Here is a 27,236-nt window from a genome sequence, read left to right on the forward strand (position 1 = left end):
AAAGAGTACCCTGGACAATGTGAATCCAGCACACATTGATACAACGCTTACTTGCATCTGCAAATGACCTGAATATTGAATATAGAATCATAGAATAGCTAGGGTTGGAAAGGACCTTAAGATCATCCAGTTCCAACCCCACTGCCATGGGCAGGGACACCTCACACTAAACCATGTCACTCAAGGCTTCATCCAACCTGACCTTGAACACTGCCAGGGATGGAGCATTCACTACCTCCCTGGGCAACCCATTCCAGTACCTCACCACCCTTACAGTAAAGAATTTCTTCCTTATATCCAATCTAAATCTCCCCTGTTTAAGTTTCAACCCGTTACCCCTTGTTCTATCACTACAGTCCCTAATGAAGAGTCCCTCACCAGCATCCCTGTAGGCCCCCTTCAGATACTGGAAGGCTGCTATGAGGTCTCCACGCAGCCTTCTCTTCTCCAGGCTGAGCAGCCCCAACTTTCTCAGCCTGTCTTCATATGGGAGGTGCTCCAGTCCCCTGATCATCCTCGCAGCCCTCCTCTGGACTTGTTCCAACAGTTCCATGTCCTTTTTATATTGAGGACACTAGTGAGACCAAGTGAGGTCTCACGAGAGCAGAGTAGAGGGGCACGATCACCTTCTTCAATCTGCTGGTCACACTTCTTTTGATGCAGCCCAGGATACGGTTGGCTTTCTGGGCTGCAAGCGCACACTGAAGCCAGCTCATGTTCATTTTCTCATTGGACACTCCCAAGTCCTTCTCCTCAGGGCTGCCCTGAATCTCTTCTCTGCCCAACCTGTAGCTGTGCCTGGGATTGCTCCAACTCAGGTGTAGGACCTTGCACTTGTCATGGTTAAACTTCATGAGTTTGGCATCAGCCCACCTCACAAGTGTGTCAAGGTCCCTCTGGATGGGATTCCTCCCCTCCAGCGTATCAACCGAACCACACAGCTTGGTGTCATTGGCAAACTTACTGAGGGCACACTCAATTCCATTGTCCATGTCAGCAACAAAGATATTAAACAAGACTGGTCTCAACACCGATCCCTGAGGGACACCACTCGTTACTGGTCTCCAGCTGGACATTGAACCATTGACCACAACTCTTTGAGTGTGGCCATCCAGCCAGTTCTTTATCCACGGAGTGGTCCACCTATCAAATTGATGTCTCTCCAATTTAGAGACAAGGATGTCATGTGGGACAGTGTCAAATTCTTTGCACAAGTCCAGGTAGGTGACGTCAACTGCTCCATCCCTGTCCATCATTTCTGTAGCCCCGTCACACAAGGCCACCAAATTGGTCAGGCATGGTTCCAAAAGATACCATCAGCCATGCAGCTGAATCAAAGCTGTTCAGACACGTGTTCAAACTTCAAATCATATGTAAAGCATTCCTTACTCACATTAGAAGAACACAAATTTATGTTTGTATTGTTGAAGAACAGATCAACAAACAAACAAAAACAAACAAAAAACCCAGAATTACATGGTGTACAAGATGCATGGCTGCTCCTATGATGTATTCCTGAATACAGAAGGACAACAACTATAGGTGATTGGGTTATGCAATGAGATAACGATGTGCATTACCTTTGCACCGCATGATCCAAAATGCTTCTTTTTCTACTTCTTCATATCTGCATGAAGCAGAACTTTCTGGAAAAGGTGTTGTTAAAAACAAGTACAGTAACCTGCTGAGTACTAAGAATGATCTACTTTTATGTCTGAAACTTCCCACTGCTCCTAAACAGATTTGTGACTCCAGGTAGACTCATCTATCTCATTAACAAGAAGTACTATTAGGGGAAAGACAGAAACCTTTGAATTTAATTAAAATTCAAGTACATTTTGTCTGAATGTACATTTTTAAATATGTTGCTACATACAAAAGGAAGAGCATAATAAAGTTTTATCTACCCACTTGTTTACAGAGAAAGAATAATCAGCTAATATTTTGAGAGAGTGCTATGAAAGTATTCATAGTGGGGAGTGGGGAGGCATCAACTACTAAAGTTTGGCACCTCCTGCTAATAGCTTATATTTGCATGTCACAGCCTACTCCAAAAGTTACCTACTAGATAAAAAGTGTATCTTGATACCATAACTTCAAACTCATCTTCGAATATCTTAAGGCTCGAAATAAAGACAGTTGAGAGGCGGAGGAGCATGGAAATGCACTTATCAATCCTGACTCCTCTTTCCATTATCATTTGTGACTAGGAGGCTGCACAGGTTTAAAATTCTTAATCATACAAACCTATTTTTAAGTAACCTTTTAATTTCTTTTAATGTCTTCGCAGTTGCTTTAGCTAACTGGTGATCTCTGTAAACTGCTTGCATTATGTGGAACAGAAAGCCTAGACACTAAAGGCTTTATAATTATGTGCTCAGTCAATACCACCAAACCGGTGATCTCATTTTGAAAGTAAAACTAACAAACTGATGTGTTACCAAGAAAATACCCAAAGGGAGAGAGGAGGATCATGAAGGTGTTGAGGAGAGAGGAGCACGGCAAAAGCTTAAAGATTCCTTTTGCTATAGAAGACAAAGCATAAAATTAAATCTAGAATAAATAAGCAGAGAGCTAAGACAGAATGAATTTTAACTGCTCTTCATATAAATTTTTAAGTATTTCTACTGACATCACTGAAAGCACATTTATTTTTCTTTCCCACAAAGTCCGGAAGGAGAGGGATTATCCGAGGAGGTTCACTGGGCTTATGACAGTTAATGAAAAATTCTGCCCTCGTGCTCAGTGTCATAAATTTTGTTTTGCACAATAACTGACAAACACAAGATTCAAACAAATATCTGCTTTGCTATAGATTCTCTACTCCAACAAAAAACAAGCTGAAAGCCAGTAAAAAAAAGCAATCAACCCAAACCCAGCAACAGTAACTTCAGTGTCAAAACAGACCCCATACTTCAGAAGCAAAACCCATCTGAAGAAGCCCACACAGGTGGTGGGTCTCTCCTGCAGTCTGAGAATTGCAAACCATATTTGTAAGATGGGAGTTTTGATCCAGTGTCCTGAAGTAAAGTCCCACTGACTTTAACTGCTTTTTTGGTGAAACACTATAAAGTAGCAGACATTTGCCTTGCTTCTCTTTTGAATTCAGTTTCTCCAAATACTTTGTGCAATCCAATCTCTAACACAAGAAGTCTCTGACAAGACTCCCTGGTCACTCCTGCATACCTGGTGCAAAACAATCTCTAATTTCAACAGTCATGGGTAGCAACTATGCCCCAAGACTGCTTCTGGAAGCACAGCTTCTGTGGTCTGAGCAGAGCCACCAGTCTGCTGCAAAGGCTGAAGACCATTTCTTTCTGACTCAGAGCTTCATCCTTAGCAAGTGGAGTGACAACATGAATTTCATTTAAGCAGGGTGCTGCTGTGGCCAAATGGGAAAGAAAGACAAGGTGATATGACCAGCCCCATACTTAACAACAGTGCAATAAAGCAGCACGCAGCCATGAAACCACATAATGGACCCACCTGGTCTATCTTTGGAAACAAGTACTGTCCAGTCCAAAGCAATCCCATCAGTTTTCCTGCTCAATACATGTGAGGTAACTTCAGTGCTAGCAACAAGTTCCTGGACTGCAGTCCCACTGTACCTTATAAATAGGATAATATCCTATTTAGACTGACAAGGTCCCAGTGGTAGTACAGGTCTGAGTATTACAGAGGTCAATATCCAGCTCAGAGGTCATGCTCTGAGACCAAGAGGACAAAGCCTGGAAGCCCAACCTCATAATAGGCTACAGCCCAACCAGAAGAAGAAGCAGCAGCAACAATGTTCCTTTGATCTGTTATGTTCCTACACCCTTGAGATCCAGCACCCCAAATCAAGACAGCAGACCCATCACGGGTGATGAACCTCCCAAACATCATTCAGGCATAATACTTTTCAGGGTCAGATCAAGAGGCCATCTAAATCAGCAGAAAACAGCTCATGCCCACAGAAACAATATAAGAAATAAAGCAAGTATAGAATGGTCATTCTCAAATCTTGCCTTCTGGCTTCCAGTGAAGACCATTGCTGGTTTGTTTTTTTTTTCACTGCAATGAAATTTTTGTACACTCCCATGAAATTCTACCTCAACAGAGTGCACTGGAAGCTGATAAATACCAAACCAAACCCACAATCATCTTCTACCATTTTCATGTCTACATCTCACTTTTAGAGGAGTAACAACATTCTGGTTCCCGAGATACAATACTGAGCTTCCCTTGTGCTGCCAACAGCCTTCAGTCCCACACTTGCATGAGTGTCCTTGTTTTGACTGGGATAGAGTTATTTTTCTTCCCAGTAGTTGGTGCAGTGCTGCTGTTTGGAATTAGTATAAGAATAATGTTGTCAACACACTGATATTTCAATTGTTGTTAAGTTGTGCTTACTCTGAGTCAAGGACTTTTCAATCTCACATTCTGCCAGTGAGTAGGACCACAAGAAACCAGGAGGGAACAGAGACAGAACACCTGACCCAAACTAGCCAAAGGGGTATTCCATACCACAACACACCATGCCCAGGATATAAACTGGAGGGAGTTACCCGGGAGGCCCAGATCACAGTTCGGGTCAGGCTGGGTATCAGTGAGTGGGTGGTAAGCCATTGCATTGTGAATCACTTGTATTTTCTTTTTTGCTTGTTTTATTCCTCTCTCTGTATTTCCTGTTATTATTATTATCATTAGTATTGCCAAGAAACATACTGTCCCTTTTCAAGAAGGGAAGCATGACCAACAAATAGCATACTGCACCAAAAAACAGATAAAACCCCACCAAAACCCATGACACACAACAGCCAGGCTATTTGTACTATTTAATTCATATGGGAACCAGAGGGAAGAAAACAACAGTGAAAAGGACTGAACTTCATGGGGGCTTCATCCCTCAACTCAGGTGCCCAGAAACTTGCTCAACTTTGGCTTGCCAATGTCAGAATTCAGAAACTTGTAAGTTTTCCACTGCAGCAAAAGGCAGAGCTTTAACAAAATACAAGACTTTAATTAGATATTAAATAAGATAGCCTTTTCCCAGCTCCATCCCCCAGGATATGTTCAAAGGGAGCTGCATTTCACACACTGAAAACATGAACAATTTTCAGCACTTATAAACAGCAGTCTGGAGAAATAGAGGAAAAAAGTATTAACTTCCAAGACTTTGCTTCTACAATCTGACAGAATCAGGCAAGCTGGAAAAAATTCTACCAACCTATCTCAGAAATACATGGCAATGTTTTAATTAAAACAGCTTTGTGCTTGTATCTTTGATCTATGACCAAAGTGATCACCCCATACAAAGCTGAACCAAGTATTCAGGTATTTCAAATGCTGAAAGATGGGCCAACTGAGGATTAAAGGTCAGGCCAATCGCCAAAACTGTAGTAAAACCAGAAAATGCTAAGGAATGCTTAGATCTTCACAAAATGCAAATAGCCTTCAGGCTTGCTATAAGATTACTCAAAGTGAGACAGCATGATCTATTCAAGTTGCACTCCAGGCTTTATGTCTAAAGACATAGTTGCGCTCATGACTATCATACCAATTTGCTATATGATCTATTCTGGATTTACCTGTATTTCCCTACTGACAGGGTAGATTTATTCTGCAGTTTTACATGACTATTGTGGCTCCAGTTCCCTGTGGGGTGTATATCATTTTGCTTTGGGCTTCTTGTAATCTGTCCAAAATGCTTTTGCCTGGTAGATTCTCATACAGCTGGGAATGAAGTTAAGGTCTCCTCAACAATCACAGTTCCTCAGGGACTATATATGAAATCGTTATTGCTCACATAATAAATTCCATGAGCATAGCATATTGATGAAACAAATGCTCTTTCCAGTGATTTATTTAGTTGTTGACTTTAAGTTTCCCTTCTGTGTAAGAACTTTTTGTGGTTTTTTAATCAGAGATAAGCAAGTTTCTGAAAAGTTCTAGTTTAATCTTGGGCTATCGGACAGCTAGAGCATTAATAATAACTCATTTAGGACCACTCAGGTTTTGACTGAGATTGCAACAACCATTATAGCTTTTATCACAGATCTCTCGGAACAACTAAACCTGAGCAGTAATTTTGCCTGTCCCTAATCTCTCTTCAACCAATGCTTTCTGCGTTATATCCTGCCTGCAGTTTGCATCACGTCTGCAACAAAACTAATTCAGCTACACATGTTAACAAGTGTTTCTCAGGATGGTAGCATAGGAAATAATCAACTTCAAGTTGATACTATAGTACTACACAAATACTACAAAATACAAGGGTATTAATAACAATCACAAAAACAGAGACGCATAAAAAAGGGCTAAAGAAGTGACTTGTGTGATTATCCCATCTTGAAAAGTGTAATGTTTTGTCTGCTTTCAAGAGAGGGTGGATATTCACACCACTGAAGCTTAGGTACTTGTGTAGGCAGCTAACTTCCTGCAGCACCCCAGTACTCAGAGAAAGAAAGGCTTCTCTAGGAATAAATTCAGAGCAAAGACATAGTATAAATACTCTGTAGAAACAATTTCTTCTAGACGGGATGAAAACATAAAAGGAGCCCTGAGGTTTGGTGGTTCACACTGGAACACAGAGAAATACTAAAAAAAAAAAAAATAAAAATCCTCATTATATCTTCCCATCTCTTCAGGCTGGCAATGTTTGATGAATCAGACTTTTGATGTGACTGGATTACCACCTTCTCATTTTCTTTGAGAAGTGTTGCTCTCTGCAGTTCTGAATCATGGCCACAGAAAAGAGATTTCATGGATATTTTGATAAGAAGGTACACAGAGTTCATATCCTCCCAGCATAGCAATGATAATGTTTACCTAGTGTTTGGCTTCTATGGCTATACAATTTAATTAACCTTATGGTAACATCAGTGTGACCTATGGTAGAATAAAAGATGAGGCTTCATTTGTCTCACTAATTTCAATTTTACTGTGAAGTTTCAAAGCAGTGATGGGGAAAGTTCAACACAAAAAAAAAATCTACCACATTCGGTAAGATTCCAGAATGATGAAAAATGACTATAAATTACCTTCAATACGTGAACTACTGAGTATTTGCTATTGTGCCACTGTGAGTAGTATCTTTTAATGTTACCAACATGAAGGGCTGCACTGTGAAAAGGTAATAATGTAGGTTTATGTCATCCAACCCTTAAGGATTCACAGATGATCAACAACTGGTCAGCTAATAATCTTATTCATGGTCCTGGATTTGTTTAGAAAACAGAGAGAGAACTTGGGTCCTTGACTTAATTTTATGTAAATCATAAGATAATAAACATGAATTATGCATTTTGCAAGAGAAATGCTTTCATGAGAGTTTGCTCTATAAAGAGCAAAGGTAACATAAATCACCTTAAGAACACCTGAAAGTTAGTCACAGCTAAGGTGTGTAATTCACACTAAGAGATGGACAGCATAGAGATCTTCCTCTGGACTAGAGATCAGACCTCCAGTCCTGTAGCTCTTCAGAGCTTTCTCAAACAAACAAACAAAAAAAAAGATTATTTTTCTGGCATTATTCAGATGGTTCAACACTTTCTATTTAGTTACATTATTCAGAAATTTGTTTATGGCAGCATTCTGAGATGTTAGTCATGCTCCTTGTCTTTTATTCTTAAAAAACAAAACAAACAACAACAACAAAACAAAAAAAAAAAAAAAACAAACCACCACCCAAAAAAAAACCCAACCGTAAATATAGAATAGAATCATAGAACAGTTCGGTTGGAAAGGATCTTCAGATCATCCACTTCCAATCCCCCTGCCATGGGCAGGGACACCTCACACTAAACCATGTCACCCAAGGCTCTGTCCAACCTGGCCTTGAACACAGCCAAGGATGGAGCATTCACAACTTCCTTGGCCAACCCATTCCAGTGCCTCACCACCCTGACAGTAAAGAATTTCTTCCTTATATCCAATCTAAACTTCCCCTTGTTCCAACAGTTCCATGTCCTTTTTATATTGAGGACACCAGAACTGTGTTAAATATACATATATGTTTACTCTTTCTATATATATTATCTTTGGAATTCTTTTGTCTCAGACTAAGGCAGTTAAGTATTTGCTTAATTCTTGCCCAAAACACTTCTGCACACACAGGTATAAAAAACACTTAAGACTTGGTTTGGTTGTACAGCACATGACAATCATAATCCTGGCTATAGCAGCTGACATCTCTATATCTGTTCCTCCACCTGGTGAGTGGGTAGAACCATACCAATCCTGAAGAAAAAGATGAGGAAGCTGTTATGATGAAGTTCCATTAAGTTATATATGAAATAAAGAAGTTAAAATCCCTCCATGCTGATGTATAAAATAACTCAGGTAGTCTCAAATGTCAATCACTTGTTAGTACTTTTAAAAGCTGATACTTTTCACTACTTTTTAGCTGATACTTAATACAAAGAAAGGAAACAATCTGCAAATACAAGACATGATAACTCAGATTTTCTCTTTCACTCAAGACCTCTTCCCTCCTCTAATTTTTGTAAGAATAGTTATCTTCACTCAAAATATTCTTAGGAATATAAATTGCTGTAATATAAGGGTTGATAGCTGGTGAGATCAGATGTGCAATCTGCCTAATATCATGTGCTGGACGCAGATAATAATGTGTTATGTCTTATTTCTAGTTCTAATTTTGTCTGTGGATTTGTAAGGCTGGACTCTTCTATAAATGGTGTAACTACAAACATATGCCTTAACCTTTCCCCCTCCCCTCCCCCCCCCAAGGTATTCTTCAATGCTTGCTATGGAAGAGTGAGCACTTCTTAAAGGAAAGGCTAGAAGAAATGGGAAATGCAACTACAGAAGTGATATAGTGGCCTGGAATAATTTCAGAAGTGAAATGGAACATAGGGCACAAAATTTTCTATTCTATATTAAGAGAGTCTCTTCAGTACAACCAAAGCAAAATCAGAAGCTCACAAACATTACTGTAGTCTTTTTGCATTAATTTGCAGTCAATGCCTGGTCATCTGTGATTGAATTTCAGTCAAAAGAAGAGGCAATTTCAGGAACAGAAGGACTTTAAACTTAGTTTTGAACAGCTAAACTACTGGCACCTTCCACATCGCTCACAATCCCGAGTTCCATCATCTTCCTAACACCTGTTATTGTAATAGCCCATACCCAACGTCCCTGGAGCCATGCTGCTATATATCCAAGTTTATTCCTACAGTCCTCAACACAGTACTCTTATCTTGTTCTCTTTTCTCCCACACAGCACTGCAAACTAGCTCCTTCCAACAATACATACTAAAAATAAAGGTGATAAGAGCAGAATGCTCCCTTCCTCACAATGGAGGCATTAACATGGGTCTCTCTACTCCATGTCAACACCAATTTTCATACAACCTCTAAGACCTCAACAATTTTAAGATCTTGCTTTAAATTGGCCAAAAGATCCATAAGCTATTAGAGCACAGACAGAAATGGAATAATGGCATATGCCTCATTTCCTTAAGCAGGCAAGCAACAAATTAGATAAAGAGGATGTATTTTACAGAAGAATATTCATGCCACTACTCTGTGCTATTTAACATTTTTAAATTTACAACTTCTGTCTGCTAACGCACATCCATTTGAAAAAGGCAGACCAAGGAAGAATGTCAATATAGAAATACCCAGAAAGGTTTCTTAAGCACAGTGACACACATCCCAACAATGAGAAGCCAGTTAAAATAAATAAATAAAATCAGTAATATTTAGGTAGATAACAACAATAAAGTTACTAGTGATACCCTTTGCTCCCTTGACAGTAACTCAACCTAAAAGATCTTTTAAAAATGTTCCCTGTCATGTAAATGAGCTAAAATGCTGCTTCCTGAATAACAACATATTTGGACCATTCTATGGTACAGCAAGTCCCTATAAATGGAATACACACAACAATAGAGATAATGGAAAACTGACACTTTATACACTTCGTTATTTTGCACTGTTTTCTGAAAGGCCAGGGTAAAACATTGTATGACACACTGCAGGGAAGACCAAGAAAAGAACTCGGCAATTATATTTCCCAAATGAATGACATTTTTGACATTTCTCTTTCCTTAAAGAAACTTCATGACTTGGCATGGAGTGTTTGTTCTGTTTCTCCTAAGAAAAAAATAATCAAGATAATGACAGTAATTGGTAAACAAATGAGTGAAAAATCCCAGAAGCAATCTCATATTAAAAGGCCACACTGAGTATTACTGAAGAATACTACTCAGTAACATTTTTGGTTGACTCACAGATGTTTATTTTGCTCTCTTCTTTCTTTTTTTTTTTCTTTAAAGAAAACTTCCAAGATACAAGAAGATATATTTTAAGACAGTCTCAAAAGGTCATTTAACCCATTTCTTCCCCTGGTAGAATCAGACAACCTATGTAACTTCTCCTAAGACTTCAAGCAGCAGATACCCACAGCCCTTACCAGGCTTTAGATAAGGTTCCTTCCCTCACTCACTTTCACAAAAGTCCTTTCCTAACATCTGACCTGAATCTCCCTCATTACAATTTAACTCACTGCTTCTCCTAGTCTCAATAGGCTTTGTAATTGCTCTTTTCCCCCTTTATTATTCTTACCTTCAGAGTTTGGCTGTTTACCTCACCTTTCTTGAAATTCAGTGCTCTCAACTTCGTACATAAGTCCAGCCAAGAACCTGTTATGCATAACATAATGTAATGTTGTTTGTATTTTTTTTTAAACAACAGAATAGTGTTGAGTCATGTTTAGTGTAGTATCCAATACAGTTGTTATAACCTTTTCTTCAGTTTTGTCTAAGCAGGTGTTACTCCACCTTGTACTTTTGAGGTTAATTATTATAAAGTGTAGCAAATGGCAACAGTCTTCATTAAGTTTCACCCAACTTTTTACAGACTCTTGGTCTAGCATCTTTATCCTAATCCTGTCCTCCAAAGCTCTTCTCACTGTTTCCTCCTCATGATCACCTGTAAAGCAAGAAAGTATTCTGAACAGACCTAAACTAAAACACCAGAAACATGTTTAACCCCTGTTCAATAGCAGATGCTTCACACAATTAGTCTACAGTTTCCTAAGTACTAGTTGATTCAGCTTGCAGCTGTTTCATCTACTATGTATTTCTTTTGGTTGCTTTTAAGGGAAGCATGAAAAAAAAAAGTGCCCATGCATTTAAGGCAAGATGCATCTCACCTGCAGCTTCTCTGACATCTATATGGCCTGCCGCTTTTATAAAATTAAATTACACTGGCTCGGCAAGAGTTGCTCTTAATCAGAACACTCTGTATTTATGTTTATTTTTTCAAAGTATTTGGCAAAGATTGGGAGCTCATGCACGTTTCTTGCATTTCAGTTATGCATTGTCCACAATTCTCTGATTTTCCTCTTCCCCTTCTATTCTCTTACCTTTACCATCTTTCTGAAAATTCACCCTTCCTTGATGTTTTCTTGAACATAAATATTTCACCCATTTCCCTAAATGCTTAAGGGAGACATTCATCAGGATCACCTAATAGACATCTTTCTCTTGCTCTTTTACAACAATCATGCTAGCTACAAGGGAAGATCACCATTAATTTTATTTTTTCTTCCTTTTAATCATTACCCATAGACCTCCACATTCAAATTCAGCTGCAGTCTGTACCTTAGAGCAAGCATGTACAACCTTGATAAACCAATGTCATTCCTATTAATAAGGCAATATAAATATTCAAGCCTCTGAATCACTTCACAAAATTTGTTACAGCATATGACTGTGACTACCTAATAAGAATTTCAGTTCCTCCTCTTTATTTCTTGCAAATCTTGTGTGGCATTTAGAAATTTAAGATAGTCAGCTTTTTCCTCTCCTCTCCCCCATAATCACGAACTAGGTATCAAGATATCCAGAGGTCACCAATGAAACATACTACTTTAACATCATTATGCCATTTTTACAACACTTCATTGACCCTCCTATCAAGTTTTCCAGAAGAGATAAAAGCCACATTTCCATTCTAACTACCACTAACTCGAAGTAATTCATAACCACTGTCATCCTTGCTCACCTGCCAAACCAGATGTTAACAGCAATCCCAGAAACAAAAAGCACAGGTGGATGGTGCAAGTGTGAATCTTGGCTATAATAGCAGTCTCCCCCACAGCAGGACCTGCCTCTGACAAATAAAAGGAGGTTATTTCCAAGAAAAGACGCATGCAAACCATATCCGTGATGCTTTCACCCTGCCTCACATCCCCGACACACAAGAACTCCTCTTTTTATTTTTTAAGGCTCCCAGACAAACAAACTACATTCAGTACACTCTCTCAAACGTGAAGGGGACAGAAATTTTCTCCACTGAAATCAGAACAGATTAGCACTAGCCATTTTGCAATGACTACTGAGACCTCCAAACCTCAAAACAGAATTCTAAGGTAAGTATCTCTCAAGAACATAGGCAACTGTATTCTGACTTTGAGTCTTATGAAAGTATGTTGGAAATACTAAACCATTGGTTTTCTACTCCTGCTGTTAGAAAAAAAAAATATAAAAGGAAAGAAAAGTAAACCTTTATTGTTTTGATGGTGTTTTAACCTTGACACTCCCAAGGAGCCAGATTCCAAGAAGACCTAGCACACATTACTTTAAATCTGCCCCAAAAAAAGTGTCACAGCCCTAGACTTTACTGTTACTATTGACTTCTTAGAAACATGTAGAGCTTATTATAGCTGTTCTTAATTATGACTGCGTTATTTCCCTACACTACTTCACACACTACAGTTGCAGAATAAATTACAGCGAATTCTCCCAAGATCTGAGACCAATGTATATAGAGACAACAACAAGAACCTGTAAGCGGTAAGAGATTTCAAAGAATATTCTTTCTAACACAAAAGGCATATACACATTTCACAAGTACCCAAGAAAAAACACACTAACTAGAAAGAGCAAAAGCATGCATAAGGACAGGCACACACATCCCCATCTCATTTTCTTAGTAATGAACTAAATTGTTGGTAAACCATAGCAATAGTCATTGTTCTTACCCATAGGCTGTTGTGCATCTTTCACATGTGTCCTAGCTCATCCTTTTGTAAACTTGTACTAGATCACTATTCCCACAGAAAATGTGTATTAAAAAAAAAACACAAAGAAAAAAACCAAAAAAAAACATATACAAAGTCCAGCTTAGACTAGGAAAGAAGCAGCCTCTTTGCTGATTGCAGTCTCCAGACTCGGGGTGTCACAAGCCCAGAACTCTGCACAAGGTCTAAGTTTACCTATTCTCTTTACCTCAGCTTCCAGAGGTGCTATGATAAACAGAAACTGGCTTCAGTGGAATTTTGGGTGGCCAGTATAACAAGCACTGTTAAAACATGGATGCTTGGGAGCTGTATTAACTTTGAACATCCAAAACTGTCAAGGTTTACATGAGTTGTTAACTCATGGACATAGAAAACTCAACAGAAAACATATTTTTTTCTTGCCTTTCTCTTAATTTCTCTCCTTCCTCAACAGCAGATACTAAATTAAATTTACATACAAAGATACTGATTTTAACAGTTCTTTGGGAGGCAAGGAAGGGTTCCCCTTTGTTTTCATTAAAACTATAATATTGTAATTTAGAAAAAAAAGCATGATAGCTTACATGATGGATGCATAAGGCAATAGCAATAACTTTTAGGAATTATTAATGACCAGATCCTCCTCTCCTGCAAGAGCTGGGCATATAAGAATTGCTTGTTTGTTTAAAGTAGTATCATCTCAGCCATATTCTTTCCTATGATTGCCTCACTCAACAAGATGTTCCAGTCATCTTCAACATGAGACCAGCCAAACCTTAGCCCCATTGGTAGGAAGCACCCTGAGCTAATTCATTTGTTTACCAGGAAGTGGAAGGCCATCACTATTGCCCCTACCCCACTGGACATGGAAACAGTGAGAAGGGAGCTGCCTGCCTGTGGTGGTAATTAAACACACACACACACCCCAAAAATCCATTCTCAAATGCTGTTAATGCTAACTCCCCAAAATATACAAAATTTTATCAGAACTTAAGATAGAAAATGCAGTTGCCAATAAGGAACTTAACTCACTGTTGCTTCACTCTCTTCCTTTTCCTGAATCCCAAAGCCAGGTAAAACATAAACTTTTGGCAGATTTCTACCCTTTCAGGTTTTTTTTTCTTTTGTCATTGCCTTAACATTGCCTCCACATAACTACTGTATTTGGGGCTTTGTTTGTTTATAAAAGATGTGAAGGATATTGGTCTTTGCCAAACAATATACCAAAACCATAAATATTAAAACAAAAAACCTAAATTATACAGGATTTTCTATACTATCAGCAAGCCTCTTTCTTCTTGCTATGTAGCCTTTTATTAAAATCTAATACTAACAACAGATTAATGTGACAGCCATGAGTATATAAACCAAGTTACAAAGGAAATAAGCTTTTATTACTTTTCCAAAGATACAGCTAGCTTAAAAGTAACAGATGACAAAAATCACTAAGGGAGGGGGAAAATAAGTGTTTCTGGAAAAAATATTGAAATTGTTAAATAGTTAACTGGATTGCAGGGCTTACAGTTAATACAGCTAACACAGCAATGCTCCCTACACAAAGTCTTTACCTCCACTGCACATTTCCCCATGTATAAACCAAGTACTAGAGAACTTCAAGTTCTACTTTTCTTTAGCATTTGAGAAGTTTCAGTTCATACGATGGGTTATGCACTAGCATACAGTACCAATGCAGACAATAACCAGGACCAGTAAGAAGTACTAGTAAACTGGGTTAGTCAGATGCCAAAGATATGCTTAACAAAAAGCCCCAAAATAGGTTCTGTTCAGCTAGAATTCTCCAGGGCATTAAGACTTCAAATGCAAGAGTTACAGAGCTGCAGCTGGAAAAGTCCTTCTCAAAAAGTCATTAGACATCAGAGAGTGAGTCATTCTTTAGTGAACATTAATGATAAAAAGTTTTAGTGCCATTAGTGAAGTCAAACATTAAACTTCTCTACACCATTAAACAGATGTTCCAGCCTTTATGCTAACATGACTCTTTTTCCTAATTGCCTCAAGTATGCTTGTTGAGTCCTGTGCAGAGTGGCAGGAACTCCAGCCCAAACTTTTCTCATCTCCTTCCACCTTTGCAGTTCCTTTTCTCGATTCCCTCTTAGAGGGCAACAGCAACTAACAGCTACACTGCTGATGAAGCTGTGTCTCACAAAGAGATGAAGAGACAAAGCTACAGAAGTGACAGCAGCAGGTGAAGGAGGAACATGTTTTGCAGGTGGGTTTGAGCATCAGGAAAACACAGTGGTGGACTGGGAGGTAGTGCACAGCAGAAAGGGGCCAGCCACAATTCCAACTATCCTGTTTACATTTAACCCCAGAGTGAAAATTGCCCATGGAAAGAACTACTTTTTGGCGTAGGTTAATCGCCTGTTAATCACAGATCAGGTCTTTAGAATGAACTGTAATCAATCCTTTTCTCCCCTTTACTCCCCCTTGCCCTTAGACTATTTACTGCACGTTTCTGCCCCTTAAGAGGCCCACGAGCCTGGGAATGAAACCAATAGAGTTCTTTATTTTCAGAAGACATTGACTGCAAATAGCTTCCAGCTGAAATGTTAGAAATCTTCTCAAGTAAAACGACTTGATATGACTCATTTACTAATGTTATAAGCCTGTGGCACAAAACATTTTTAAAAAGATAGTTTTGTCTAACTGCTTATTAAATAGAGTCAATTTTTATATGACTATGTTTTCATTTTCCTTCTACATCTCAAATAAACTAATTTTGCAATAATTAAGCAGTTTGCTTTAATACACTCCTGCTGATTTAAAAAGGAAACAATACAAGCAAAAGGGTATAATCTTTATTAGGTCAATGATAGTCTCAGTTTCATGCAGTAAATTAAAATTTTCATTATATACAATTAAGCAACTTCGTTACTATAACTGCCATTTTCCTCACTGTTTTGGTTTAGTATATTTAGTATATGCAAATAATTATATTGAGATACACATGCATACATGCTCTTTCCACTTACTATGCCTACGTTATGTGCAGGTAAAAAACAGTAATGGGCATCTGAAAGCAAGTTAATCCAAACCCAGTACATCCAAAAGCCATCTTTCCACCAAGGAAAGCTGTCCATCGTGGGCAACAGAGTAAGAACTATTCACAGCTGTGTGAGTTAGATACACGGAAGCATTACATGTGCCATGCGGTCTCATTACTTACTCATTCTCTTAATAAAGCTGAGCTTATTTGTTTTCTAGTTACAAAGCCTGTGCAAGGGTCATAACCTGGACTGAAATGCCACACCACAGTAAAATGCCACTCCAATAGTTAACACAACATTCATATTTGTAGAAACATGAAGTTTTACTTTGCAAAACAGGGAGTTATGTTACGGAACTAGTAATAAAAAAAAAAAAAAGAAACCCAAAAAATTTTACAAGTGTCTACCTTGCAGAAGGGAAGCAATTTTAAGCCAAGTAATTGGTACATTTTTTAGCGCATTATGTTTCTCTAAACATGTTCCTGTAGGTGGAGATTAGCATACCTTTTCTTCAAGGGGAAAATTACTTGTCTTCTATAGTGACTGGAGCTGTCATTCCAAGAGCTGACAAATGTTAACAATCTCTGGAGGTGTTCTTTACAAACATCTCAAAAATAAATATGCATATTCAGATCAAGGATCCAATGACCAAAGAAAGGTTAAAAATATAAGAAAAATGTCATAATTTGAATATTCATATGCATCATATATCCATCCATTCCAACATAAAGAAAACTATTTTAAAATAGCTTTATCACATTTACAACTAATACTGAACTTTGCCAGAAATAGTATTTATTAACAAAACAGAATTTGCTGCACCTTCCTATCTACTTTGCAGATTACATCAAAGAAACAAAAGTAGACAACAGTTCCTTTCCAGCCATCCAATCTACTGTGCAGGCAGATTAACAAAACCCTTCCATCTGCATTTCAAAAACTCTACAGATCTTTTTCTTTACATTATATTTTTGTTGCTGCTCACTGCATTCTCAGCACCATTTCTTGAAAGTGTTTCCAATACTTGCAACAGCAGAACATGAAACTGAACTGCATTATCCCACATGATTACAGCAGGTCCACAGAATCCAAACAAACCAATCAATTTGGTCAAATTGATTTATTAAACCACAATAACCACTGTAGTTTATTTAAACTATGATGCCAACATCCCAAGACATTGTCTATATGTGTAACACACTTAAACATTTAAGATTTCAACAATAAAACTCATCTTTCTTTACAAAACAATTATAGCAATACACTAATATACAGTACATGAAAAGACATGCAAATATCTTTCATTTCACTTTGCAAGAAATTGTGAATCACGAAACAGGGTGTCTTACTGGGACTCTGATCAAGAAACTGTCTTTTGCTTACCCTTTCCATATTATACTTCAGAATAACAGCTATTAAAATCAGAACCAAGTAGTCAAGCTTTTTTTCCCAACCTTAGACTTTAGCTAGGCACCAACTACCGTGTCAGCCAGCCTTAGTTAAAATTACAACTACGCATAATGTAGGACCACCTTCAGAGAGCTATAATCTGAATTATAATAAAAATAATAGAAAAAAATTGGCAGTCAATACAACTCACTAATGTAAAATCCAAGAAAAGTAGAAAAGAAGGAACAGACTGGGAGACTTTCATTATACTTACATTATCATTTCAAAACTTTAAATTCCTCAATCTGTCAATGTAAACCAAGGATATAATTTTAAAATTAGTACCCTATCGGATGAATAACAGAAATATAGATAAATAATTAAACCTTCCAACCAGTTTAGCCCAGGGCTACAGTTAGCTCATTCAAATGAGCCAAGAAGCACACCACAGAATTCTCAATGCATTTAAAAAATCTCCTTCTTGGAAGATATGGACCTTCTTTGTCCTGTTTGGGGTTAGAACTGAGGATTAGCTTTGAGCACATTATCATTATATGATGGACCCAACACACAACTCCATATAAATCCATAGGTTCTAAATGATGGGATTTAGTGATAACGAGCTGAAAAATTAGGCTGCCAGAAAGCAGGGATAAAAGACTTAAGATACAATGACTTCAACCTTACTATAAAGTTAGTATCCCAACAATAAACAGGACCAAGTAATACAGATTGAGGGTATGCACACAGATAATTTTTTCAAAATTTGGAGTATACCTGCTTTGTGTAGTTGAATAAGAAAAATCACAGCTTCAAATCAAGAAATGCAAAATACGCTACTGGATACAAAGCAGAAATTCTTGTTTACTTAACTCTTCTTTCTCCGTTCAGAAACATGACTTCCCCCACCTCAAAGCAGCACCTGACATTTTCTTTTATTTACTGTGGTAACAGATCCAGATTACAACCCCTTGTTCCACAGGTGGAAAGGACTCAAGGCATCTCACTATGGATGAGCTACACCTGCCCCACCTAAGAAGCGTCTCATGTATCCTCCCACACTTAGCCAATCATCTAAATCCTGCAAAGTGTAAGAAACAGAATTATTCAGCAGAATCATACTTCTACCAGACAGGTAAATACATCAAAACTTTTCTCTGCTGATTAGATGAAAATGGGAGAACAGCCTAGACCATTTAAGCCTCTGAAAGGCTTAAATGAAAGACAGATTATAATTTACTTCAGTTCATTACATGAAAGTTCATAGAGTGGAGAAAGGAAGGAAGCTGTGACACCTTATCAATCAGTAAAAAGTCGTTATTTTCAAAGTAAAAATAATTCATAAAATGATGAAAATACATTGTAGAAAACAATTATGTAATTAATATTCAGTATTATATAGAGAATATATTCTGACATTATACAGGTTAAGAAACTGAGAAATACTTTTTCTCCTAAAGAGAGGAGGTCATATCCATACAGCCAAAACTATTTGATTATTTCTACTTTTTTTAGTTTTTCTTCCTCTAAACAGGACTGGGATTATTCATTAGCTGACTGAAGCCTGCTTCATATCACATGCACTGACTTTATGCAAAGCCTGCTATTAATTACTGGTTTTGATTATACTTCTTTGTTTGCAAGTAGGAACAGTTTTTTGTCATTAGCCATGGTGAGATGCCAATTTAACTTATACTGGAACAAGGAAGATGTGGGAGTAAGCCGAAGTTAAAACTGATACTAAACAGCAGGTTGCCTGATATCGTCAGCATTAGCATTTAAGTTCACTGCAGCTCGACTCATTTTGTATCAGAGGAGATTTATATCAAGCAATGGGAAGGCATGCCATCTTCTGGTTCTGTCTTATGGAATTAGCATCAAGAACACAAATTATAATAAGCAACAAATAAAAGCATAATTAGGGGAATATTTCAAGTGCTATCAAAACTTGTAAAGGTTACTCTGGTGCTAGAAGTATCTTCTGAACATCTCATTCTGAGGTACTTCTTGAAATTAAACATTTTCTTTTCCAATTGAAGTATATAGTGTAGTGGAATTTTATATATGTGCAAGCTAGTTTCAAACTACATAATTTGTTTCAACTTAACGCCATTCTGAAGTAAAATTTATTGTATCTTTATCCTTTTGCTCTCACCTTATGCTGAGATCCCAAAAGATGTAAGATTATGTCAACTGCAGACATTCACAAGGGCATTTTGATGATCTTCTGTTTAAGCTGAAGCTTGGTATGTACCATGTCCCACTTACATACATCTTAGAATGGTTTGGGCTGGAACAGACGTCTAGTCCCAATCCCTATACCATTAGCAGGGACATCTTCATATCACAAAGAAAGCACCATTTTTTATTTGCAATTCTTCCCCCTGAAAATAGGATCTTCTGCTTTACAGAAATTGAAATTTACATTTGAAAGACCAAGCTTGCTTCTTTCTTTTACAAGCAACACAACTGTCTTGCAACAAACTTTCCCTACCACTGGATCAGCTTCAGATGGCTCAGTAACAGTTCTGAAGACTTCCCAACAGAGCTGGAAAGTCTGTCAAATGCTAACTACAAGCAGTAAATTTGAGCTTAATTTTACAATAGGCAGTCCATGCCTTCATCCAAGAAACTTGTGCCTCATTTTTAAATAACATTCCATTTCTACCTCACACAAAGTCCTAGAAACTACAATTGCATTCCTACTCCTCATCAACAAATACAGCTTGGAATGAAGATGGCAGCAAACATGCTGCCACCTTCCTGATAACCTCTTAAGATGTAACTTCTTATGTGAGACAATCTGAGCACTAAAAACAGAGACACAGTCATGTTAGACCAGACTTGCTTTCTAACTGCACATCACAAATAAAATCTTTTTTTTCTATGGTATATAAAAAGTTTCTTAAAGATCTTAAGTATTTAAGTCACAGAAGCAGGAGATGAAAAATGACAACTCCCCAAACAACAACAAAATATATTGGGTTGTTTTTTTTTTAAACAGACAGATTTAAAAATGCCTCCCTCATCAGCATGATAACAATAAGGATTTCATCTTTAGCAAATGGCAAATTCTTAAATGGAATATTTAAATAAAAGCATATCAACACTGCAGCTCTGATAGTTTACATTAATTTAGCAACACAGAAAATAGTGAGGGTTTCTTCACTTAGGCAATTAAAAACAAAAACCAACAAACAGTGTAAGATCTAAAGACTACCTACTGAATCAGGAGAGTGAGTTTGGAACAATTTACTTTTTGCATATAAGACCTGCATAAACTTTCTTCAGGAACTACCACTATTCCTAGTCTCTCTTTGCCATTTTTGCATTATGGTATTTACATATTTTCTCTTTTTTTTCAAAAAATATCCCTGTTATGAGCATTTTCTGCTTTTGAAAATGACAGTATTAGACTATTCCAGTGGAGGAAAAAGCATCATAAGAGTGAAATCTGGGTAATTTATCCTGGAAAAGAAAATCACTAGGAAACAAGAATAACAAAATCTACAAGTAAAGATATCTTCTCTCAGAATATTATTTGATTAATAGCAACTCTTATGAAACACTGATTCATACAAGAACAATATTTTCAATAGCACTGAAATATTTAACTATGCAATATAGAGACATAAGGAAAAAAATCCCCAATTTTTCTCTCTTTCTAGAAATATAAAAGATGAACATACTTTTTGAAACATAGCATGATTACTTAAAGGCAAGAAAGTTCCATTGTGTTAAGACAGAACTTCTTTATTAGAAAATGCTTTACATCACCAAGTCAAAAAAAGCTGACATCCAAAAAAACCCTCTGTATTGTTCTACTGCATTCCATTCCTGTTGCATCAACTCAATATTTGTGACAAATTAATTCTGCCCTGTAGGCCAGTGAATTTCTATTAACAACTTATTATGGAGGAAAGTAAAAACAACATAGTCAAGAACTCTACCCTTCAGACAAAGCAAGCTGTCATTCTGCTTAATTTCTACAACAAATGTAGTCAGACCCACATGAGAGAAAAGAAACACCATTTGGCATTCAAACTTGAGATGCCAGGATGCATTAAAGCAGAAAACAAGCCTGGATTGATTACTCCAATTTTAAAAGGTCAAGAATTGTTAAGATTTTTTTGTTTGTTTTAATGCATATTTAGTTGATTTATAAGGCAATTGTTTTAAATTGTAAATTATAACCCTGTATAATGGGTACTGCCTTAATTAGATTTTAACTATATGCTAATCTGAAAGTGAGTTTTTTTGTTTCATACTTTCTCAAGGTCTGCTAATAAGTACTTCATATCCCATAAAAATACTACATTTATAATTGAGTATATTCTTGTAATGTAAAATGCAGAGCTTCCACAAACTATGACCATTTAGAAACATTTAAATGACATTTTTGTTTCCCTCATATTATCAGTGTTTTATATAAACCACTTTCCAAATGGACAGTGATGATTAAACAGGGGAAGTTTAGACTGGATATAAGGAAGAAGTTCTTTACTGTTAGGGTGGTGAGGCACTGGAATGGGTTGCCCAAGGAAGTTGTGAATGCTCCATCCCTGGCAGTGTTCAATACCAGGTTGGATGAAGCCTTGGGTGACATGGTTTAGTGTGAGGTGCCTCTGTCTATGGCAGGGGGTTGGAACTAGAAGATCTTAAGGTCCTTTCCAAACCTAACTCTTCTATGATTCTATGATTAAAGAAAAGGTAGAAGCTTATCAGTATAATCAGTGGTAAAATTGCTGCAGAGCTATTTTCACTCATGATCATCTTATCTTTGAAAACTAAACTTTTACTAAAGCATTTAACCTTAAAGAAAATAAACACCCTTCAGGCAGCAATGTCAAATTTAAGTCACTGGAAATATAGAATAAGGACAGCATGCATGATGCATATATAATCTGTTAGTCTACAAGGTTAATAACATTCAAACCAGCCGCACCCTACTTGTCTGGATTTGGGGTGGCAGATCTCAAAATCAGAGAAGCACTCACTCAGAAGGGAACAGAATACAGCTGCACAGCTAATGGACATGTTGCTCTAGCACCCAGCCTCAGCGCAGGAATCAGCTGACGAGCAGCCACCACTGAAAAACTGCTTTAATTTGGTGGTTACCACCTATCTCTCCAAATGACTTGGTAACAGGATGAAAATGTAAATATGTGCTTAAATATGCTGCTGACATCATACAGAAGTTAAAAGCTGATCTCGCTTTCTTCACATCAATTACTCCCATTGAAAACAGGTATGGAGGCGGTTCTGTGGAAGCCAACCTCTGCAGCTGCATTGCTGTCTGCAACCGCTGACCAAAATTACTGAACACAGACTGTTCCTCCCCTTCCTGTATCTCAATTTTTCATGAACAGCCATCAAATTTCATCTTTCAAGTTTTGATTAACAGAAGTATTGCATAAAACAACCACCGAACAAAGATTGAAGGAGAAGCAGAGGTAATGCCCATACACTTGTCCCCATTATGCATCACTTCAGACATTTCTCTTCTGGACCAAAGTGTATCTGAAGTACTTCTAGCAGTTACATGCTCAGAAGTCCAGAAATGGATCCAGCAAAATCCTCATATAACCACAATGTGTGCTAAAATCTGAGCAAAACTGCAGAGGAAGCCATACTCAGCAATGCAATGAGATACGGGAAGCAAACAAACCTTGATTTGCCAAAACTACCTACCTGGAGCTCTTAGTCACTTCTACATTTATACTGGCACTTCAAAGAGCACTGTAGTGAAAATACATGCTCCTCTTGAAGCTGCACACCTAACTTCTAGCACAAAATTACTTAACCAGCATTCTAGGCATATACTTACGAGTTTTGTTATGGCTTAGGTTTTGTTTTGTGGTTTGGGTTTTTTTGTTGTTGGTTGGTTGGTTTTTTTTTTACCTGAAGGAACTTTATTCTACCCTTACACAAGCAAATTGCTCCTTTCCATGGTGCACTGTCAACAACAATCCTGCATAACAAAATGCTGCTAGCACTTCACAGTGAGGTTCTCTGTTGGTGCCCAGAAATACATCTGCAAGAAAGGGTTTATTCAGAACTCGGTTTGTACACTAAAATAATAATGTTCGTATCCCTTCTCCCTCACAGCTGCTGCTGATTACAGGCTCGAGATGAAACATATGCAGAGTGACTGGTTCTGAAAATAAAGCCCTTAAACACTGACTTTTATTTTTTTAGCATTTACCTTCTGATCTGACTCTTGACATCCACAGTTTATAACCAACAAACATTTTTAAAAGCTTTCACATTTTAATTATAGATACAGGCAGAAATAGTGCAACATGGAAAAAAAACCAAACAAACCTTCGGACCTATCTGGGGCTGGCTGCCTCCAAAACCCTGCCTGCCTATTTCACCCAGCAGACAGACAGTGCTGCTGGAGGGGAATTTATAATGTCCATTTATAATGATAATAATAACTAAGATTTCCCAAAGCTGAGTGAGTTGGACACATACCTGTGCCCAAAGTCACCATATGCAATGCTGCCGTGCTTTCTGCATGCTCTGGGTGCACATGTGAGGGGTTTCAGTATGCTGGAGAGTCTGATTTCCTAAGCCCTTTCACAGCAATGAAGCAAGTATAAGTCAGGCTTTTAGGAATGAATAGACCTTGGAGTTTAAGCTCATCATTCAAACACATTTTGGAAACAGGCATTTGTTTAATGTACATGCTTGTCTTTAAAAATAACTTTTGGATGCCAGTGTTAAATGAGCAGTGACCATCATCAGGTCATTAACACGAGAGATAAACCCCTTATGCTTCGACCTTATATAAGACTAAACATAACTGATACAAACAATTATCAATTTATCTCTCTGATTTAACAGAATCATTGATGTTGGAGGACCCCCTGCTCAAAGCAGGGTCTCAGGGCTGTCTTAAGTCAGGTTTTTAATATCTCCAAGACTGCAGATGCCACCAACTCTCTGAGTCCAGTGTTCAATCACCCTTAAAGAATACATTTTTATTGCATTCAAACAGAATTTTCTGTATTCAGTTAGTGCCCATTGCCCCTCGTGCCCCTTTCCTCACTGGACACCACTGAGAAGAACCTGGGTCTATCTTCTTTACTCCCCTACCAGCAGGTGCCTACTCACATGGGTAAGATCCTCTTAAGCTTCCCTTCTCTAGACTGAACACTCCCTCTCCTCATACATCAGATGCTCCAAGCCCTTTCATCATCTTCCTGGCCCTTTGGTGGCCTCACTCCAGTAAGTCTGTATCTTGTACTGGGAAATGTGGCACTGGCCCAGCGCACTTCAGCTGTGTTTCACCATGCCTGAGCAGAAGGGAGTAGAAGGAGTAAGGGTATAACTTATTCAATCTTGCACACACCTTTCTCACATGGCTGAGATGGAATATCCAATCTAAAAGCAAAAGTAATGCTTTCTCATACTTGTGAACAGGAGTTTGAATTTCTACTTCAAAATGTTTTCGTCTTACTAAGTTCAAATTTCTGTGAAGGTAAAACTACTTTTATCCTGATGTGTAAATCTGAAAGTTAACAAAATCTTTGGGCTTTTTACCACATAACCCATAAAGTACAATGCAGTCAAAATTGTCCTTCCACTCATCTAAGCCTATCATGCTAACACCAAAAGCAATATACCTGACCAAGTATACTTCTATGGTATCAGAGAATTTCAAAATGAAATAAAATCAGAATTTATATAAAACTATTATGACCTCCAGCCTTCAGAACTGCCAATACAATAACATTAGATTTACCCTTCAAGACTCATTTTAATAACTAGCCTTGACCATGTGAAACCTACAGGACTCATTTTTATATTTGTGTATGTATATAAATTACATTCCCCCCCAAAGCCTAAAAAAGACACAGTTCATCTTAGATCATAGGTCTTGCAAAAACTTTTGAGCAAGCACAGGTGTAAATATAGCTGAAGTTTAAAACTCTTCCTGCAATGATTCACTTGTTTCTGCCACGTGTCCTGTGCAATGGGGCAATGAAACTGCCTTCCTCTGCGTGGGCAGCACCTAGTGCTCTGTCAAAGCTACTGAAATATGAACAGAAACAATAAGACTAAAACCAGCTTCTGAACACAAGACGTTTAGGCACACTTTATAAAATAAATCTCCTGTCTGTTTTTTGGAAGCTGAATTCCACCTCACTGGATCACACCGTTCACATCTTTGTAACAGAGGTTTTTTAAGACCCTGTACTACAAAACAAAGTGACATAAAAGGCATTTTTAAAGGAGCACTGGGGTCGTTATTAGAACAAGCCACTTGCACCTTAAGGTGAATACAGGTTTAGGCTGCCTTTTTTAAAAAACAGCTGGTCTTCTCACTCCACATAACTTTTCATTACCTAATGCTTAATATTTTAGAATGGAAACAATGCACAAAGGCATGAATGAAACCCATTTTTGTACTATGAGGAAAAATCCTCCTAAAGTAATATGGTCCCATAATTCAAAAGCTTCCCTAGGCCTCCTCTATAACTTCAGAGCTGTCTGTAATACCATATGAATGGTTGTGGAGAATATCCTTGACTTAGGAAATACTGGAGTGTCATGCATAGCTAGTAGACAACCTGTGATCTAAATAAGCACCTGGTTAACTTCAAGTAGTTGCCCTTTTCAGCATTATAACTTTTTGTCATCTGTGACTATACATATGCATGTATATACATATGTTTATCAGCAAAGGTTTATAACTACAGCAGTCAGTTACAATCAACCTCACTCTGGGCACGATTAGAAAGACATTTCTGAGTGGGGTACAATCAGTTTGCACACAGCATTATGCATACCACAATCTCACAGCTTCTCCAGCTTATTTCTGGCTGCTATTGTGCACTGGGCTCCTCTGTGCCAAACAGCTGTTTAGATACCTATTCTCACTTTTTTAGGTATTTTACTCACCTATTTGCTTTCTCTAGATTTTTCTACATTAAGTTATAAATTACTAGACAGCCAGAAATCCCATTTTTTTGCAGTTATTCATGAAGATGGAATTTAAAGAACAAAAGCCCCTGTTTTCAGAGGTGGTAAAGAAATCCCGGTGTTAAATTCTTGGGAGTCAGCATAAGGGTTTTTTTATAGCAGGAGAAATTATTTCAAGGTGAGGACCTGCCAATGAAGTTCAGCCACAGCAGAAAATATTTTCAGGGTCAGTCCTACCAGCATTTTATCTTCCCTCCCCAGTTTCCTTTTCTCAGGTCAGTACCAGTATGGAACTGGCAATTTAGTTTGGTAACAAACAGGAACCATTTTGAAAAGTAATTAATTCCTCCACAGATATTAGGTGCTCTAAAGTATTCACTTGATAGACTGTCACTAGCATAGCTCTTCCTTTGTGTTATAGGATCTTTAGGTATGAATTTGAATTTGACTTCTTCCTGCTTTGTGGAAAGATGTAATGCAAATGATGTCAAATCTCTTTTTGTTCAGGTATAAAACTTGCTGCTAGAGACTAAACACCAAAGTTAGAAGGCACAGCCTTATTAAATATTAATATTCTGCTAGATTTTTATATTCCATTTCAATATATTTGTGGCCAATAACCATCCATTTTCCCTATTGCAGGAGCCGAGCAGGTGTGCAGGTAGCTGGTTACCAAGACAACATACTGGCAAGGGATTAGAGCAGACACTTGTATGTGTATAACTCTGAATAATGCAAACACCAGTAAGTGATACATTTTTCATTATCTGAACATCACATGATGTTTTATGCCATTTACGTGGGGTTTTTTGCCTGTTGAACATGCTTCTGCTAAGAACCCAATTCAAATCTCACAAGCAGATGCAATTATAGTTTCATTATAACAATGAAAATACCAC

This window comes from Melopsittacus undulatus, chromosome 5, assembly GCF_012275295.1.
Source record: "Melopsittacus undulatus isolate bMelUnd1 chromosome 5, bMelUnd1.mat.Z, whole genome shotgun sequence".
Taxonomy (NCBI): Eukaryota; Metazoa; Chordata; class Aves; order Psittaciformes; family Psittaculidae; genus Melopsittacus; species Melopsittacus undulatus.